Here is an 18,041-nt window from a genome sequence, read left to right as displayed (position 1 = left end):
GGTGTTTCAAATTTAAAACATATGTGGGTTAGTCATAGTCAACACATTCCAGGATTAGGTATAACAGCATGTGTAGATATTCCCATTAACCGAAAACACCAGATATGAAACAGTTGCATAGCAAACAGAACACATGCATATACGGAACCACACTGGCCATTACAACAGCATGCAGGTACATTGATGGCAGCATGCCACCAATGTGGGAGTATTTCAACATGGGACATGCATAGAAACAAATGTCAATATTTATCAAACAATAGGACATATGTCCCAACAGTAGATTTAATTGTACACATACCAATTGACTTGTGTATTTGGTTTATTGTTGCAGATATGGTGGGGGAGAGAGAAAGATGTCAATTAACAACATGTATATCCCTGTAGTTCTCATTACTTTCTTAGTCAGTGCTGTGATCTCTGCCTTACAGGTATTATTACACTACCCTATGGCCTTAGTTTCGACAGTGGTATGGTTGTAGACAAGTATATACATAAACTGTGTTTTACCTACAGTATACACCTCTTACCTGGTATACCTGTGGAGGTATTGTTTGTTAACACTACCTGACTGTTTCTACCCATATTCCCAGATTCCAGGTTGATGTTATGCACATACCTCTCCATCTCTTATTGCACACACTCTGGGCATGTCTTGACAACATGCAGGTGAAATTGGGACATATTTTGACTATTGCCCTCATAAACCTTTGGTGAGTTGCTACAATGAGAGGTTTGGTTTCATAGACATTTTCCAAATATTTACAGGCCTGACAGTGAGCTATATGACATTAAATTTTGCTGAAATGTCAGAGATTATCACGCTGATATGCCAGGGGGACAGGGTAACAGGCAGCAGATATGGATAAATTATCTCGACATTCTGGTCAGAGGGGTATGATTCTGCATACAGCTTACTACCACTCCCAGGATTCAAACCGTGGCTGTGTCTGCTAAAAAGAAAAAACAGTGCAGATCACAGTTGAGTGTGCTATATAGATATTGCTGTGTATCTTATCTAAATTCTCTCTATAAGTCTCCTGTGGTTTTACAATATGACCTTGTAATTACAACACTCTTATACAGGGTTTCCTAGACAGTTTTATTATGTAGCACTGTGTCGATGACAGTGATGAGTAAGACCTTATTAGTCAGAGATACTGAAACACTAACACTGCCATACAATGCCAGACTAAACAGTACCAGTCCAGGATTTCAGTATTTTATTTCTAGGCACAGTTTTAATATCTGACAGACCAGGGTGGGAATATTTGTTAACACTACCTGAATGTTGCAACACATATTATCAGATTCCACATTATTATTATTATTATGCACATACATCTCACTCTGTTACTGCACGCACTCTGGTCACAGCTTCACAACATGGGACGGAGTTGGGACATACTTTGCTTATTACTCTCATAACACTTTGGTGAGTTGCTATTGTGACAGGTTTGTTCTTATAGATATATTTCTGACAGTTATGATGTCTGACAATCAGTTGTATGTCATTATTTGCTGCCTAAATGTCTGGGATCATTCCACTGATTTGTTAAGGGGACAGTGTGACAGGCAGGGGACTTATGCTAACTATCTGGACTTTCTGACAATATCTGTACAGTTGTGTGGTATGATTCTGCATACAGCTTACTACCACTCCCAGGATTCGAACAGTGGCTGTGTGTGCTAAAAAAAAACACTTCAAGTCTCAGTTAAGTGTGCTATTTGGTTTACTTTGTCTATCTTTTCACTGTTTTCTGTCTTAAGTCTCTTGCAGTTGTACAATATGACCTTGTGATTACAACAGTCGTATACAGACATTCCTACACATTTAATTTATGTAGCACAGTGTGGGTAACAGTGCTTAATACAACAGTACTATTAAGAGATTGCAACACTACATTACCATATGATGCCAAAGTAAACACAAGCAGTCCAGGAGTTAGACCTTTATTACCAGGCTGTTAACCTTTTATTTTTATACAACCTATATGAGACTCTTGCTGCCTTATTGTCTAGTTTATTCAGTACCTGCCATACACAATACAGGTTTTATACTCACAATTAACTTTCTACTACATTTAGATTTATTTCTTATGACAGTACATCCAAGATTATTACTAACCTGCCTCGCGATGCAGCCTCTGCAGCCTACAGGCATGGGCTTCCCAATTCACAGCCCACTCGTCTGCCACTGTCAAAGACATAAGAAGAATATTTAGCCATACCTATCCATAATATACATGAGCTGGCAATTATTAAACAGGTAGTAGAATGATGCTTAAACACGGCTGGGACATCATCCGTCTGCCTAGCCTCTTGGATCCACTGATCCAAGAGCTCCCTCTTTCTCCATTTCAGGTCAGCATAGTGATGTCTGATCTGTTCACCAGTTCGAGGGATGCCAGTGGCACTGGTGAGGTCACGGGCGAGATGGTCTCAAGCTTCCGCTTTATATTGGGAACCCTGGTACTGGCCCTGCAGCAGTCTCTGCTCATGGTCTTTAACAAGGAGTCCTGCCATAACTATGGACTCCTGGATGCCCCAGTGCTGTGCCCAGAACCACGATCCTTCACCCACACCAGCCATAGTGCCTACAGGAGAAAGCTGCAACCAGTTATGAGATGCATTCCTGCCTGTGGGGTTTAAATAGGGCTGATTTCCTGCACTTTGCCATGATTAGACAGTTTTGAATATGCTAAGCTATGGGCAAACCTGCTTACCTAAGGTTGGCATTGCTTAAAGGAGTATACCAATGGGCAAACTGATTTAGCTGGCCTACACATTGCTTACACCTAGTAAGCAGGGGTGTGCAATGCTTATCATTGCTTAATTTTATATTTGCACACTATTTGCTGTTTAGCATTCATTTAACATTCATTACATGTTATATATTTGTTTGGTATCCATGATTCATGTGTACATACACTGTATGGGGTCCTTGTGTTTATTGGGGGATTTCAACAATTTATTACAATGACACCTCATACCTGGACTTACTGCAGTACTCCTGTTCACATATATATGTTATGTAGTAGGTTATACAACATAAAACTGTATATAGATTCCTTTCACATGTAAATTTTGATTTTGCTATAGCAAGGATCTGTTTGGGGATACCTCAATCTTATGTACTCCTGTGTTGGCTTACTGGTTAACTATTGTGACTATAGCTTATGGGGTCCTGGGTTCAAGACCTGCAAGGGCTGTTTATTTTGTTGTTGGTCAGAACAGCGGCTGTTGGATACAGAGTCATTAAGGCACTTTTAAGCAGTTGTAAGTGGGTTTGTGCGGGTTTGTGCTAAGGTAAGCAATGCTAACTTCTGGTTAAATATGCTTACAGCAAGTTAGCTTCAATATTGCTTAACCTATGTGCGCATTGCTTACCCCTGCGCAAATGGGCTTAAACCCACTTAGTACTGCTTAAAAGTGCTTACTCCCGCTTACCCCCGCACTAATTTAGACAGAAATGTAACATGCCTCTTGGGAAAGTGGTGAATGTGGACACTCTATGGATTTATCATTCATTGCACATTATACCTTCAATTCGTATCCCTGATTCATGTGTACATATACTGTATGTGGTACTTGTGTTTATATGTGGATTTTACAACATTATTACAATGGCATCTTACATCTCCATTTAATGCAGTACTTCAGTTAACAAATATATGTTATTTAGTAGGTTATATAGCAAAAAAATGTTCATAAAATGGAATTTACTTCAGTGAGAATTGTACCAGGAATGATTGTTCACAAAGCGAACGCTCCAGCCACTACACTATTGCAGTATTGCAGCATTGCTTCAATTGCTTGTATTTTGCTATTTATCTTCTTGGGCCATTTAAACTACAGTATGCGTAGCTAAGCAAGGGGCAAACCCACGCACTTACGTTTATATTTAGCCTGTTTGATAAAAACATTTTCTACTGCTATTTTCTCTTGGAGGGGACAGGTTTCACTTATTACTGCGGATTCCTGCATGCATCTGCACATTTGGCAGACATCCTAGCAACCCCCCATAACTCTCAACCTTTTCAGGCACACTATCTGGACAAAGCTTGACAAATTGTGGTACAACTACGGACATATTTTTATTATTGCCCTTATAAACTTAGGACTGTTGCTAGGGTAACAGGATTTGTTTTAATATACATTTTATCATGGATTTGAAGTAAGACACTGAAATGTATGCATTATTTACCGACTTCCATCCAGAGATCATCCCAGTGATTTGCAAGGACAATTGGGGTGCTGTATGGCAGTGACATGTGGACATTCTGCATGATTTGCACAGTTGGGAGGTATGCATCCTCCTACGAGCATTCTCGCTCATTATTATTGCCGGGTGGCACTTCCTGAGTACAGGGGTGTGTGCATTGTGAGAGCTCTGCTTTCAGACACACCCCCTGCACTCGTCCACGCTCTGTGTCAGTTTAGGAGCAGAGGCAGCTCACCTTCATTACAATGCATGACGCACTGTCTTGCTGCTCTTAAATGGACGTTTCTGTGCATTAATAAGCTATTCCTGCACGGAACCTTACTGAATCCCTGGGTCTGTGTTAAATATCAGAATTCCAGTAGGGCCCCTACCCTATGTTACTGCTCTAAAGAACTACACTTCAGGTATTTCAAAATAGCAGATATCATCATACAATACTGCTATGCTATTAAGAATGTGTATTTCATCTGATAACATTCATAACATCAAATACATCTATTGTCACAAAGCTAATACATTGTCCTTAATTATTTTAGAATACAATTTGCTGCTTCTTTGTTGCTATAAGTGCCAGATCTCAGCACTCCAATAAGCAACCCCCATCAGGCTTTGTAGAATATGGTTTGGCAACCTATAACTCTACTGTGTTGCTAATGTGTGTGCTGACTTTTTTTTGTTGTTTTGAAATTCAACAATTGACTGTTAAGTATTGGTCTCCACACATATTTTCAGCAAGTACTCTACATTGCTATATGCCACAAGTACACTCAAAAGGGGTGTATTGCTAACTGTGTAGGGTCTGAGTTTTAAATACTGCATGTATCTTCTCTGTTCCTATAAATTGCGATGCAAATGCCACAGCTCCAGATGACACTCCCCCTTCTTAACTAAACTCAAGTCATATAAGTGCAACTTCAGTAGTTAAGAATGCCACATAATATCACAAAATAGTATTAAGTGTAAAGAGCAGTGACACAGCTCCACCCTCAAAGGACTACAATGTCTAACACTACTTTTCACCATTTTTAAATAGTACATGTTAGTACTCAGTTGTTATAATGTTCAGTGCAAAATGTCACATTCTCGCTGTTAAGTGGTACTGTCTGCAGAAATTTTTAAAATAGTGTATTTTGCCATCAACAAAAATTCCCTTTCCAGAAAGTGGATCTAATGTAATTTGTCTTGGCATGGCCACCTCACGTTGGGTTTGATAGTTCAAAATAGTGTATCCAGCTGAAAGGACATAGACTGTTGACTCTGATGTTAGATCTTCATGAGTATTTGTCTAGTTCAAGGAATAAAACTCCATACAGCTGCTCTCAGTGTATCATCACAACTTTCATGCAGCTCATGTGTTATGATACCAGACTAAGGTCATTTCAATGGAATATACTGTTGTATTCCAACTCTTCATTTAAAAAAAAGTAGAACTTATTCTGCAAAAAATGTGCTGCTTGGTTTACATTGATGTCCACTTGTCTTCTGAGTAATAATATAATCTGATTTATCATTTCTAATTCCATTTCCTGAGTATTTATGAAAACCTTTACACTAGTTAATAATAATTTCCCCCCATGTTCATCATATTGTCAACAGGTTGTTTTTCTGTTTTTTTTTTTACTTTTGAAGTTATATAAAAATCTTCTGAGAAATTGTGAAAAGATACTGATAAATCAGTTTCTATGTTTTTGGCACCAAATTAAAACTAAAAAAATCCTCTCACTTAACATTACTTGCACTTTATGTACACTCATTAAGCAAGTACTGATGTGTACATTTTTGGAGCTTTTGGCCTGACCTGTCTGGAACCTTTAAAGTAATGGAAATGTGTGCGGATAAATTGGTAACTCCCCAAGTGATGCAGACATCCTACAAAAGGACCTCTCTGAGACCATTGACTGGTGTTGGGACCATGGCCTGAAGCTTAACACCAAAAATGTGTTATCATCCCCTTTGGATAAAACTCAGTTCCCACAAATTACCACATTGATGGGAGCCCACTGAACACTGAAGGGGCCATAAGAGATCTGGGCACCCAGGTCAACAGCCACCTCACTTTCAACCACCACATTGCCACTGTGGTCAGAAATTCCTTCTACGTGGCACATCTCATAACCAAAGGTTTTGCATCCAGGAAGAAAGGAATCATCATCCCTCTCTACTCATCCCTCATTAGACCAGTCATCAAATATAATGTCTCATTTGGCATCTACCTGACCAGACACTTACAATAGCTGGAGAGGCCACAAAAGTACCTCACAAAAAGAATCCTAGGCCTTAAGCGCATGTCCTACATGGACAGACTCAAGAAACTTCAGCTGTTCTGAGTTTCTTATCTTCTACTTAGAAGTGATTTCTGCTTGACTTACAAAGCCATGTCCAACCTAGCCCTACTTGAAATTCTACACCTAAAGAAATCCCAATCTCCCCACACCACACGCTCCAGAGATCACAACCTGATTAGCACAATTAACAGAACATGCTGGAGAGACAGGTTCATCTCCCAAAGACTGCCTATACTCTGGAATAAGCTTCCCATTCATGTCAAGCAGATCACCTCACTGGCCCTCTTCAAGAGAAGTATTGATGAGTGGATGGGTAACAGAAAGTTCACTTCAGGGATCATTCCAATTGCTCTACTGGATATGGGCACTGTGAAATAACATTGGATGACACGGTGCCTGGGTATTTTTTTTTGGGCTAGGCTTGTAAAGGCTCCAGGGCCATTAGCCTAGTACACACTTATGAACCTATAAAGCAACTGAAATGCTCAAATAGGGTCATGTCTCCAATTTCTTCTCTAGGCAATTTAGAAAAGCTATTGAAATATGCCTGCTTTTCAAAAAGTAGAATATAGCATAGCAGTAGCAGCCTCAGCTCTTGTTACAACACAAACATTCTTCTGGTGGTAGAGCACTAAGTATGCTGATTTATTTTTTCCTTAACTAATTGTTTCTATTACTGGTCTCCTTCACATTTAAGCTAGTATATATTGGCCACAGCCCACCACCATCCTATATAACTGTCTTCAGATCCTCTAATTACTAGCTTTTCTCCCAAAACCAAAGAGCTATTATTTAGGGTCAACCATCCTTTAAAATCACCAAGAGGTATATTATGCTTAGAAGGGTTGCCACTCAGCGATGGAATATCTTTCAAACAGAAATTGTTGGCTAGGCTTACGTAGGCTCTTGGGCCGATAGCCTAGTACCTAGTTATGAACCTATGAAATGACATTATGTAAACAATAGGTCCAGTTAAAAGGAGGCTAATGACATGACTGAACTCCATAATATAGTACAGACTCAACTGTAGTAATTGTCTTGAACTTGTATTTTAATGCTGTTTCCCACTTGCTATATTGCTAGTAGGTTTATTATTTATTTATTTCTACAGAGCTGTTTAGAATTGTCCACAAAGCACCTTACATAAAACCTTATCAAACAGACACCCAAACAAATAATTAAATAAATAAATAAATAGGTATTCCTTGATGTTTGCTGAACATCTACTTCTGATTACTGACTTTAACAAATCAAGCAAATTGTATAAATACCATACACTAAACATGTATGTGTCACAAATGTTATATACCAAAGAACTGTATTTCTCTTGAGCTGTTTTCTGCACCATACTCAGCATTTTAAAAACCCTTCTTCTTGACTGTATCTAGCATGTTATTGATTAAAATTGGTATTTTTATAGTAATCCTACATTATCCGATTTATTTTCTACGTGTATTTCATTAGGTAGAGTTGACCCTTTACTACCGATTGCCATGTAGCAGACCTTGCAATTGCTCTCACTCAACATAGCCTACACCACGTTGTGTATGTCTCCAATATTTTCATAATTGTGTGTTCTTCAGACCATACATTTTTTTACAGTTATCTGGCATCTGTTTGACATCATCCACATACATTGCTGCATTCAAGGTCTACTCCTGCAAGCTATCACTAATAAATGTATTGAGCAATATTTATCCAGGAGTAGAAACCTACAGTTTTATTATGACCTGCTATCAAGGCAAATATGTTTCTTTGTATTTCAGTCTGAAAATTCTGTCTTTATGCTTCTCACTTATCCAGGAAATAAAATAGTTTTATTACACTGCAGTTTCATGCATAGTTTACTGATATTTATACTGTCAGATAGCCTACCCTAATCCAGATTAACCATGTTTATGTGTACATTTCAAATTAGTGCCATCTGGCTATACCCCATAAAGGGTAAAATACTCATTTTTATCTGATAAACCTCAATAAAACATATACAAAACTATACACTGGTGTCTTAATTATTAGTTTAATTATTTTAAAACATTTTCTAGCTCACAACATTCTCTCCAATTATCGATAAAGGGCATATTGACACCAAACATTTAATTCCTACTTTTATACAGCTACTTAATTAGCAGCTTTTGATTGTATGGCACAATTACAGTCTGAAGAATTTTGTCTGTTGTAAGAGAGGGAATAGTTAACTGTTTGGTTACTTCATTTACAATCAGCATAAATTACCAAATGATCTAATATACCTTATTTTTTGATTAATGTAGGATGTAAACATTCTGTGGTTATTTTGTATGCGTTCGTGTAACAACGGATCAAATTATACATTTCTTTTTTATGTTTATAATATAACAGAGGGATATTGTGAGTAGTGATGCTAAGGTGAGCACATCTACAGGTGACTTTTATATGATGTATCTAATTTTATGTGCTGTATTTGTTTACCTGTGATGACATACTTTCTGTGGTTCCTGTTAGGCATCCACTGCACTTAAAATCTTTGAATGAAATCCTGTGGGTGAAAAGTTATGTATCTGGTCTGGCAGTTGGCACAGAGGACGAACAAAGGCTTTGAGTTGTTGTTCTTGTGGTACAGTGTTTGATTCTCTTATCCCATATTTGCCCATTCTCTTACCTTGAACAACTCATTTAATCAGATGTTGTTCCTGAAAAGGGACTGTGTGTCCAGTGCGCCTACCTGGTAAATAAGTGAGTATTATTATTGTATCTGCAAACTCAGCAAACTGTTGTGAACACCATATTTTAAACAATGTTTGCATGCGTTAATCATGACTCTCTTTACTGCTAAGTCAGTGAATGGAAGAAGACAAGTACTGTTTGAAAGGAAGTAGTTACATCTACCCATAAGGTAAGAACTGCATGAAATTTGAATGTTACCACCACAGCAGAAGTAGTGATTCAAAAGCTGATGTACTGGATAACCATTTATAAATTCTGCTTCATATATAGGTTCATAGGTGTGTACTAGGCTAATGGTCCTGGAGCCTTTACAAACCTAACCCATAGGATTACCTTGACATTGTGCTACCCGACTTTAGTTCTCAATCCCTCTGTTGAATAGAGCCACTGGAGTGAATTTTCTATTTCCCATCCACTCATCAAGGTTTCTCTCTATGAGGGCCAGTGAGGGGCTCTGTTTGACATGTATGGAAGTCTATTCCATAGCAAGGGCAGTCTCTGGGTTATGAACCTGTCCCTCCAGCACGTTCTGTTGATTGTGGTAATGAGGTTGAGGTCACTGGAGCATGTGGTGTGGAGAGATTGGTATTTCTTTAGCTGTAACATTTCTAACAGAGCTGGATCAGACATGGCTTTTGTATGTTAAGCAGAGATCGCCTCTAAGTAGGCGATATGAGACCGAGAATAGTTGGAGTTTTTTGAGTCTGTCCATATAGGACAAGTGTTTAAGGCCTAGGATCCTCTTTGTGAGGTACTTTTGCAGCATGTCCAGTTGTTGCAGGTGTCTAGTGAGGTACATGCCAAATGGGGCATTGTACTTGATGATTGGCCTAATGAGGGAAGAGTAGAGGGAGAAAATGACTTCTTTCTTCTTGGATGAAAAACCCTTAGTAATGATATGTGCCACATAGAAGGACTTTCTGACCACAGTGGCAACATGGTGGTCAAAAGAGAGGTTGCTGTCAACCTGTGTTCCCAGATCTCTTATAATGCCTTCTGTGTTCAGTGGACCACCATCGATGTGATAATTCATGGGAACCAGGTTTTTCCCAAAGGGGATGGTGACACATTTTTTGGCATTGAGCTTAAGGCCATGGTTCTGACACCAGTCATTGGTTTCAGTGAGGCCTTTCTGTAGGATGTCAACATCACTTGGGGAGTTAATAATAGCTTGCAATAATCTGTGAACTTTGTCATCTAGAGACCTTTTGTGTTGGCCTGGACTTCGGAGAAGTAGATACCAAACAGGAGAGGACCCAGGACTGAACCCTGTGGGACTCCACTCATGACTGGTCGGCAGTCTGACTTGGAGTCCGCTACTTTCACATGGTGGGTTCTATCTGTGAGTCAGTTTGCAACCCACCTAGTGATATAGGGGTTGATACCTAGCTTAGTGAGTTTTTCTATGATTCCTGAAAGGTGAATGGTATCAAGCACCTTGGCCAGATCAAGAAAGGCTGTATAAACCACCTTGTCTTCATCCACAGCTCTGGTGACTGACTCATAGAAGTTGACCAAGTAGAGCAGGCATGATCTACCCTTCACAAAACCAAACTGTGTGGGATCCAGAGTTTGGAGATTCCCTGTATCCTTGTTTGTTAGATCCATGATGATGTGTTCCATAGCATTGCATATCAGACTTGTCAGGCTAATGGGGCAATAGTTCCCAGGGTCTGTAGTCACTCCTCCTTTGTGGAGAGGGATGACTGTAGCAGTGTGCCATTCAGTAGGGACAAAGCCTGAGGAGCAGCTGTGATTGAACAAGGCACACAGGTGAGGTGCTAGTTCACTCTGTAGTTTATGTAGAACACAGCCAGGGATATTGTCAGGTCCCATGAACACTGTATTCTTGGCCTTGGACAATGCTTTTTTAACCTGTGCAGTAGTAATACTGGGTGCCTGGCAATCTACTGGTATTGTGATTGGTCCTTTGGGGGGGGAGAGATAAAGTTGGCACTGAGTCTGTCGGCCAGTATATTGGCAATATCTGTTGGCTCAGTATAGGAGGTAACATTGTGCAGTATCTCAGAACAAATCTGGGTATTGCCATGGAGTTTTTTTACATAACTATAGAAGGGCTTGTGGTTGTCTTTACTATATGCTGCAATTCTGTTTTCATAGCTAAGTTTACAGGATTTGATGAGAGATCTCAACTTTTTGTTGAGGCTGATAAGGGAGTTTTTTTCCAGTCTTGGGACTTCACCTTATCCTGCATCAGTTTCCTGCTTCTGTTGTAGAGTTTGTTTATGGCAGGGGACCACCATATTGGCTTCCTTTTTTAGGAGGAAGGTGTCTTGGATTTTATCGGGTATGGTGAGACCCATGCATTTGTGTATGTGTTTGTACAGTGCATTGGTGTATGATTCCGCTGTCATGCAAATATTCTCCATTTTCATGGGTGCCATGAAGGTAGCCACCTCTGTTTTTAGGAGCCCAAAGTTAGCTTTGGAGAAGTTTTTCATGGTGGTTACCTTTATGGGGGGTGGGGTGGGAGAAATGTGGATTTCCAGGGTGATTAGTTTGTGGTCGGATCTAACCAGGGAGGAGCTAACTATTGGTGTAGAGCAACGGTCACCCATGTTAGTAATGATCAGGTCAAGGATGTTGCTATCTCTAGTGGGGGTAAGAATGAACTGGTCCAGGACATTTGAATTAATGAACTCCAGGAAACGTTGGGCAAGTGTATTGGTACATGAGTAGTTTTCCCAGTTAATGGAGGGGTAGTTACAGTCTCCACATTATGAGAGTGTTAGGTTGGACCCTAATAGTCTCCAATGTGCTTAGGAATGTGGAGTGTGAGTCTTGGGATATTGTTGGGGACCTATAGCAGGCTACGACCTGAATCGCTGTCTTACCCAATGTTAGCTACACCTGAAGTATCAAAATGGGGGAAATGCTGATTAACAATTATATGCAAAAAAAGAGTTTCATCTGTCTTGTCTGATTAACTAACATATTTTCTGTTAAAATATTCCAGAAATGACAGTACCTTAATATTTGAGAAGAAGTGTGCAGATTTTGAAAGAAAATTAGCATCTTATATTTTAGTTGATCAGTCTTTACTGGAAAGCAGTTTGCATTCTTTAGTGATTTACATAAGCCTGAAGATTTTGAACATAATGATTACTTTCAGATCATATTCGTAGATGAATCAACTTAAAGTTCTCTCGTGAATACATTTTACTGCCATCATTTCAAACTTAGGGGAAAAAACTTTTTAAGGAAAAAGGTGTCACAAACTGCACAAGTCAAGATACAAAATCACAGTCACAACCCAAAGTTCTTTCAGTTTGTAAACGGTATCAGTAAACATAAAGCACTGTAGGAACACCACGGCTATAAAACCAAAGTAATTTATTTGTGGACAAGCGCTTTCATGTAACTAAAGTACGCTTCTTCAGTTCCTTATAAAAATGAAATAAAACCAGCATTTTATACAAATTTCACATAACTGAAAGCAATTAATTAATCAACTAAAATCAACTCTTAAAGGGAAACAAGTAGAACTAGCTTATTTCAAAGAACGTGCATCCAGGGCAGGCTTAATGTTAACGTTGCTGTTCAATCCTGGTGTGAAATGTGCCCTAAGCTTAAAAATCCAACTTAGTTCAATTCTCAATAAATAATATTATTGTCCCCCTCCCTCAAACTTGTTTCCACCTTCTGTAATACTCTAAAATTAAAACTATGTCCTTCATGCTTCATAATGTGTTTTGCTAATGCATTCTGACTATTCCTATTTCTAATATCATACCTGTGTTGATAAATCCTATCTCTCAAGCATTTTAGGGTTTTACCTATATAAAAACTATGACAGTAATTGCAACATGCTAGATATATTATATTTGTACTATCACACGTAGCAATAAATCGTGGCTCAAAAACATAGTTAATGCAAGGATGTTGGAAAATCTGTTCTTTACTTATCACCTGACACATCTTGTATCTTCCACATGGGTAAGTCCCATAACGTTTACTTAATCTTCCTATTTCTTCTTTTCTATCTTTTGTTCCACATAACAAGCGTTTTAAGTTTTTACTGTTTTTATAAGAAAAACTTGTTTTTTCACCTATAACATTCTTAATTTCATCATCTATTGTTAAGATTTGCCAATTCCTTCTTATAATATCTGTTATTATTCCATTATCAGCAGTATAATTCATATTAAACCTCATCTTACACTTCGTGCTTGTCGAGTTACTTCGTCTACTATTGAGATCTTTATCTTCCATATTTCCTCCACATCTTAAATTTTCTCTCACTTCCTTTATATCTTTTTCTTTATATCCCCTTTCTATCAATAAATGTTCCAATTTTATCATTTTCCTTTGTTCATCTTTAGGGGTACTACAGATTCTTCTTATTCTCTCCATCTGTCCTTTTGCTATATTTTTAAACACATGACCTGGGTGCATACTCTGGTGTTGTAATATACTATTTCTCCAGCAGTCCTTTCGATATAAAGTAGTATTGATTTTACCACACGTATCCCTATATATTGTTATATCCAAGAAATCTATTTTGTCATAAGACCAATTCATTGCAAATCTCAGAAAAGATGTAGTTGATTCTAAATATTCGATGAAATTCTTTAGTGAGTCTATATCTCCTTCCCAAAAAAGAAGGATGTCATCTACAAAACGCTTAAAAACTATAATATTAAATGAGAGGCAGATGAATATGAACATAGAAGCCTCTACTGATGCATGCGCTTCAATATCGCAAGAAAATACAATTATTAATATTGGTGAAAATCGAGCACAAAATGGTATTTCTGTGAGTGAGACTTCCAATTCATCACAATATAATGATAATCAGCTTAAGAATGATAAGAACATTGGAACAGGAAGTTTGGTGACTGAGAAAACCAGTTCTATTCCAACATTCAACCAAGGAATAGAGTCTCAGGCTAGCTCCACCCCTCCACCCAATCAGGAAGCAAGACGACAAACGGATTTGGGGGCCAGACCCAAACAGATTGCACCCTATACAATCGAGCGTTTTTTTCCATTGCCGGTCAGACAGTAGATGTATCAACAATGGTCAGAAAGCAGGGGAAGAAGGAAGAGAAAGAACTCCACAGAAATAGAGAATGCGAGCCGAAAGGCGAGATGATAATGGGCTTAGTAGTCAACTTATCGGAGCATGTATTGACTGGAGATGAAATACGCATATTGAATAAAGGGTTAACATTTATTCCCACTGCAAGAGCTAATGTAAGTGATTTATTAACAGACTTGAGACTGTTTGGTCGTAATTTATCTCTGAAACTGTTGTTTAAAGACTCTGATGAGAAAAAATTACATGTGAATGCATTTAAGAAAAAAAGTAGTTTCGTTCCGAAGCTACCCACACATATAGAATAATTCATTAAAATGTGTGAGAAGGACATATATAATAGTTTTTCACATGTGAGAAGAGGTGGTTATAATAATGTAAGTAAAGAAGAGAGGATGGCATTGACATCACTACAAAATAACGCTACAATAAGTATTAGACCCGATGATAAGGGCGGAGCAGTGATTGTGATGAATAAGAATGATTATGTTGAATCTATGTTATATATGTTAAGTGATGACAATGTGTATAAAGCTATACAGAATTGTGATTATAACGTTGTCATTAGGAATGTGAAGGATAACCTATATGACCTACTTATGACTAGACAAATTGATGAACAACTGTACCGTTTCCTATTAGTTGAAAAACCTGTAATACCTTGTATAAAGGGTTTGCCGAAAATACATAAATCCCTACAAAAGCCACCCATGAGACCAATAGTAGATGGAGGTGTATGGTTAACAGAACCAATTTCTATGTTTATAGAGAGTAAATTGGGACCTATAGTAAGGAGCATTTCAAATATACTAAGGGATACAACAGATCTACTACAATATTTAGATGAAAATATGATGTTGTTAAAAACAAGGAACTATTTAATGGTCACACTAGATGTACAAAGTCTATTTACTGTGATTCCCAATGAATATGGGATAGAAGCGATAAGAAATATACTTAGGGTAAAAGGGGAAAAAAGTGATGAGATTATATTAATTTGCTCCCTATTAGACATAGTACTTTCTAATAATATATTCATCTTTGAAAAAACAGCTCTGTCTACAAAAATGGGGAGTAGCAATGGGAACATCGTGCGCAAACTCATATGCGAATTTAGCTGTGTATTACTGGGAAGAACAGTATCTGAAGTAACACTACCTCAGTAATAATATTATAGTTTTTAAGCGTTTTGTAGATGACAGCCTTCTTTTTTGGGAAGGAGATATAGACTCACTAAAGAATTTCATCGAATATTTAGAATCAACTACATCTTTTCTGAGATTTACAATGAATTGGTCTTATGACAAAATAGATTTCTTGGATATAACAATATATAGGGATACGTGTGGTAAAATCAATACCACTTTATATCGAAAGGACTGCTGGAGAAATAGTATATTACAACGCCAGAGTATGCACCCAGGTCATGTGTTTAAAAATATAGCAAAAGGACAGATGGAGAGAATAAGAAGAATCTGTAGTACCCCTAAAGATGAACAAAGGAAAATGATAAAATTGGAACATTTATTGTTAGAAAGGGGATATAAAGAAAAAGATATAAAGGAAGTGAGAGAAAATTTAAGATGTAGAGGAAATATGTAAGATAAAGTTCTCAATAGTAGACGAAGTAACTCGACAAGCACGACGTGTAAGATGAGGTTTAATATGAATTATACTGCTGATAATGGAATAATAACAGATATAAGAAGGAATTGGCAAATCTTAACGATAGAATTATACTGCTGATAATGGAATAATAACAGATATAAGAAGGAATTGGCAAATCTTAACAATAGATGATGAAATTAAGAATGTTATAGGTGAAAAAACAAGTTTTTCTTATAAAAACAGTAAAAACTTAAAACGCTTGTTATGTGGAGCAAAAGATAGAAAAGAAGAAATAGGAAGATTAAGTAAATGTTATGGGACTTACCCATGTGGAAGATGCGAGATGTGTCAGGTGATAAGTAAAGAACAGATTTTCCAACATCCTTGCATTAACTATGTTTTTTGCCAAGATTTATTGCTACGTGCGATAGTACAAATATAATATATTTTGCATGTTGCAATGACTGTCATAGTTTTTATGTAGGTAAAACCCTAAAATGCTTGAGAGATAGGATTTATCAACACAGGTATGATATTAGAAATAGGAATATTCAGAATGAATTAGCGAAACAGATTATTGAGCATGAAGGACATAGTTTTAATTTTAGAGTATTACAGAAGGTTGAAACAAGTTTGAGGGAGGGGGACAATAATAATTATTTATTGAGAATTGAACTAAGTTGGATTTTTAAGCTTAGGGCACATTTGACACCAGGATTGAACAGCAATGTTAAAATTAAGCCTGTCCTGGATGCACATTCTTTGAAATAAGCTAGTTCTACTTGTTTCCCTTTAAGGGTTGATTTTAATTGATTAATTAATTGCTTTCAGTTATGTGAAATTTGTATAAAATGCTGGTTTTATTTCATTTTTATAAGGATCTGAAGAAGCGTACTTTAGTTACATGAAAGCGCTTGTCCACAAATAAATTACTTTGGTTTTATAGCCGTGGTGTTCCTACAGTGTTTTATGTTTACTGAAACTGCACAAGTCCAAATGCAAAGCCATTTCATTTTCATTCATTCAGTCATGCAGTTCCATATCTGACATCTTCTATGGACAAAATATCAGTGGCATTGTATTAAAACTGTTTAAGTGCTTACATTTGAATTGATTTTTACTGTGTTTACCAGACAAAATTCCTATGTATGCATTTTTAAGTGCTACATTTTAAACATACATTGTCAGATTTCAGATTACAGTCGTAATCCAGATTAGACAATTCATTGCTGTGTGGGAGCCTACTCATATCCTTGTGTTTGTTGTGGATAAAGTAAGAAAGTAAACCCATATGGGATTTTAGCCTATTGCATGATACACACACACACACACACACACACACACACACACACACACACACACACACACACACACACACACACACACACACACACTCTGCATGTACACCTGCAGGCAAGTTGACACATTATCAGTTCATCTACGGTACTCTTTTGGAAAGTGGAAGGAAACTGCAGCCCACAAAAAAAAAACCTAAGCAGATGCAGGGAGGGCAAGCAGAGTCCATGCAGAAAGCATCTAATCTCAGTCTAGTACATTAAACAAATTCAGACATTAGGAATTTGCATACAAATATTAATGGCATGCCTCATAATACCTTTTTTCCATTAGAAACCTGTCACGTGCATGTTTTGTCACTACACAGATGTTTTGCCAACAGTTCCAGTTATACACATCCATGGCAACATATCAAATCAACAATCCAGACAAGAAAGAATTGTTGTCTGATCTCTCATTAATATTATTAAAGTCGGTAAAATATTTTAACTAATACATGGCTCTAAACTAGGGGGAAACATGAATGTTTAAAATGTGAGTAATCCTGCATAGTTGCATATTAGCCAAGGACAATATCCACTCCTCTGAAACTTGGAAACCTATCACCATTATGCCATGTACCAAGAGGAGAACATCAGCAGGGCAAGAAAGATGACAATGAATGGAGACTTGGCAACAAAGGGTAGGCATCAATGGAATGTAAGAATACCCAGCATGCTGTGCTGATAGTGACATGACAATGATTCATAGAAAACCTGAGAGTTCAGGCCTTAGGCCTTGTAACTAACCTGAAAATTGATCCAGTAGTCATTGTCATGTCATTAGCACCACCCCATGCTGGGTAGGCTTCAATGGAATATAG

This window comes from Protopterus annectens, chromosome 1.part2 (genome assembly GCF_019279795.1).
Source record: "Protopterus annectens isolate FY-2018-M chromosome 1.part2, PAN1.0, whole genome shotgun sequence".
In the NCBI taxonomy this organism is placed as follows: Eukaryota; Metazoa; Chordata; order Ceratodontiformes; family Protopteridae; genus Protopterus; species Protopterus annectens.
This window is presented reverse-complemented; position numbering follows the sequence as displayed.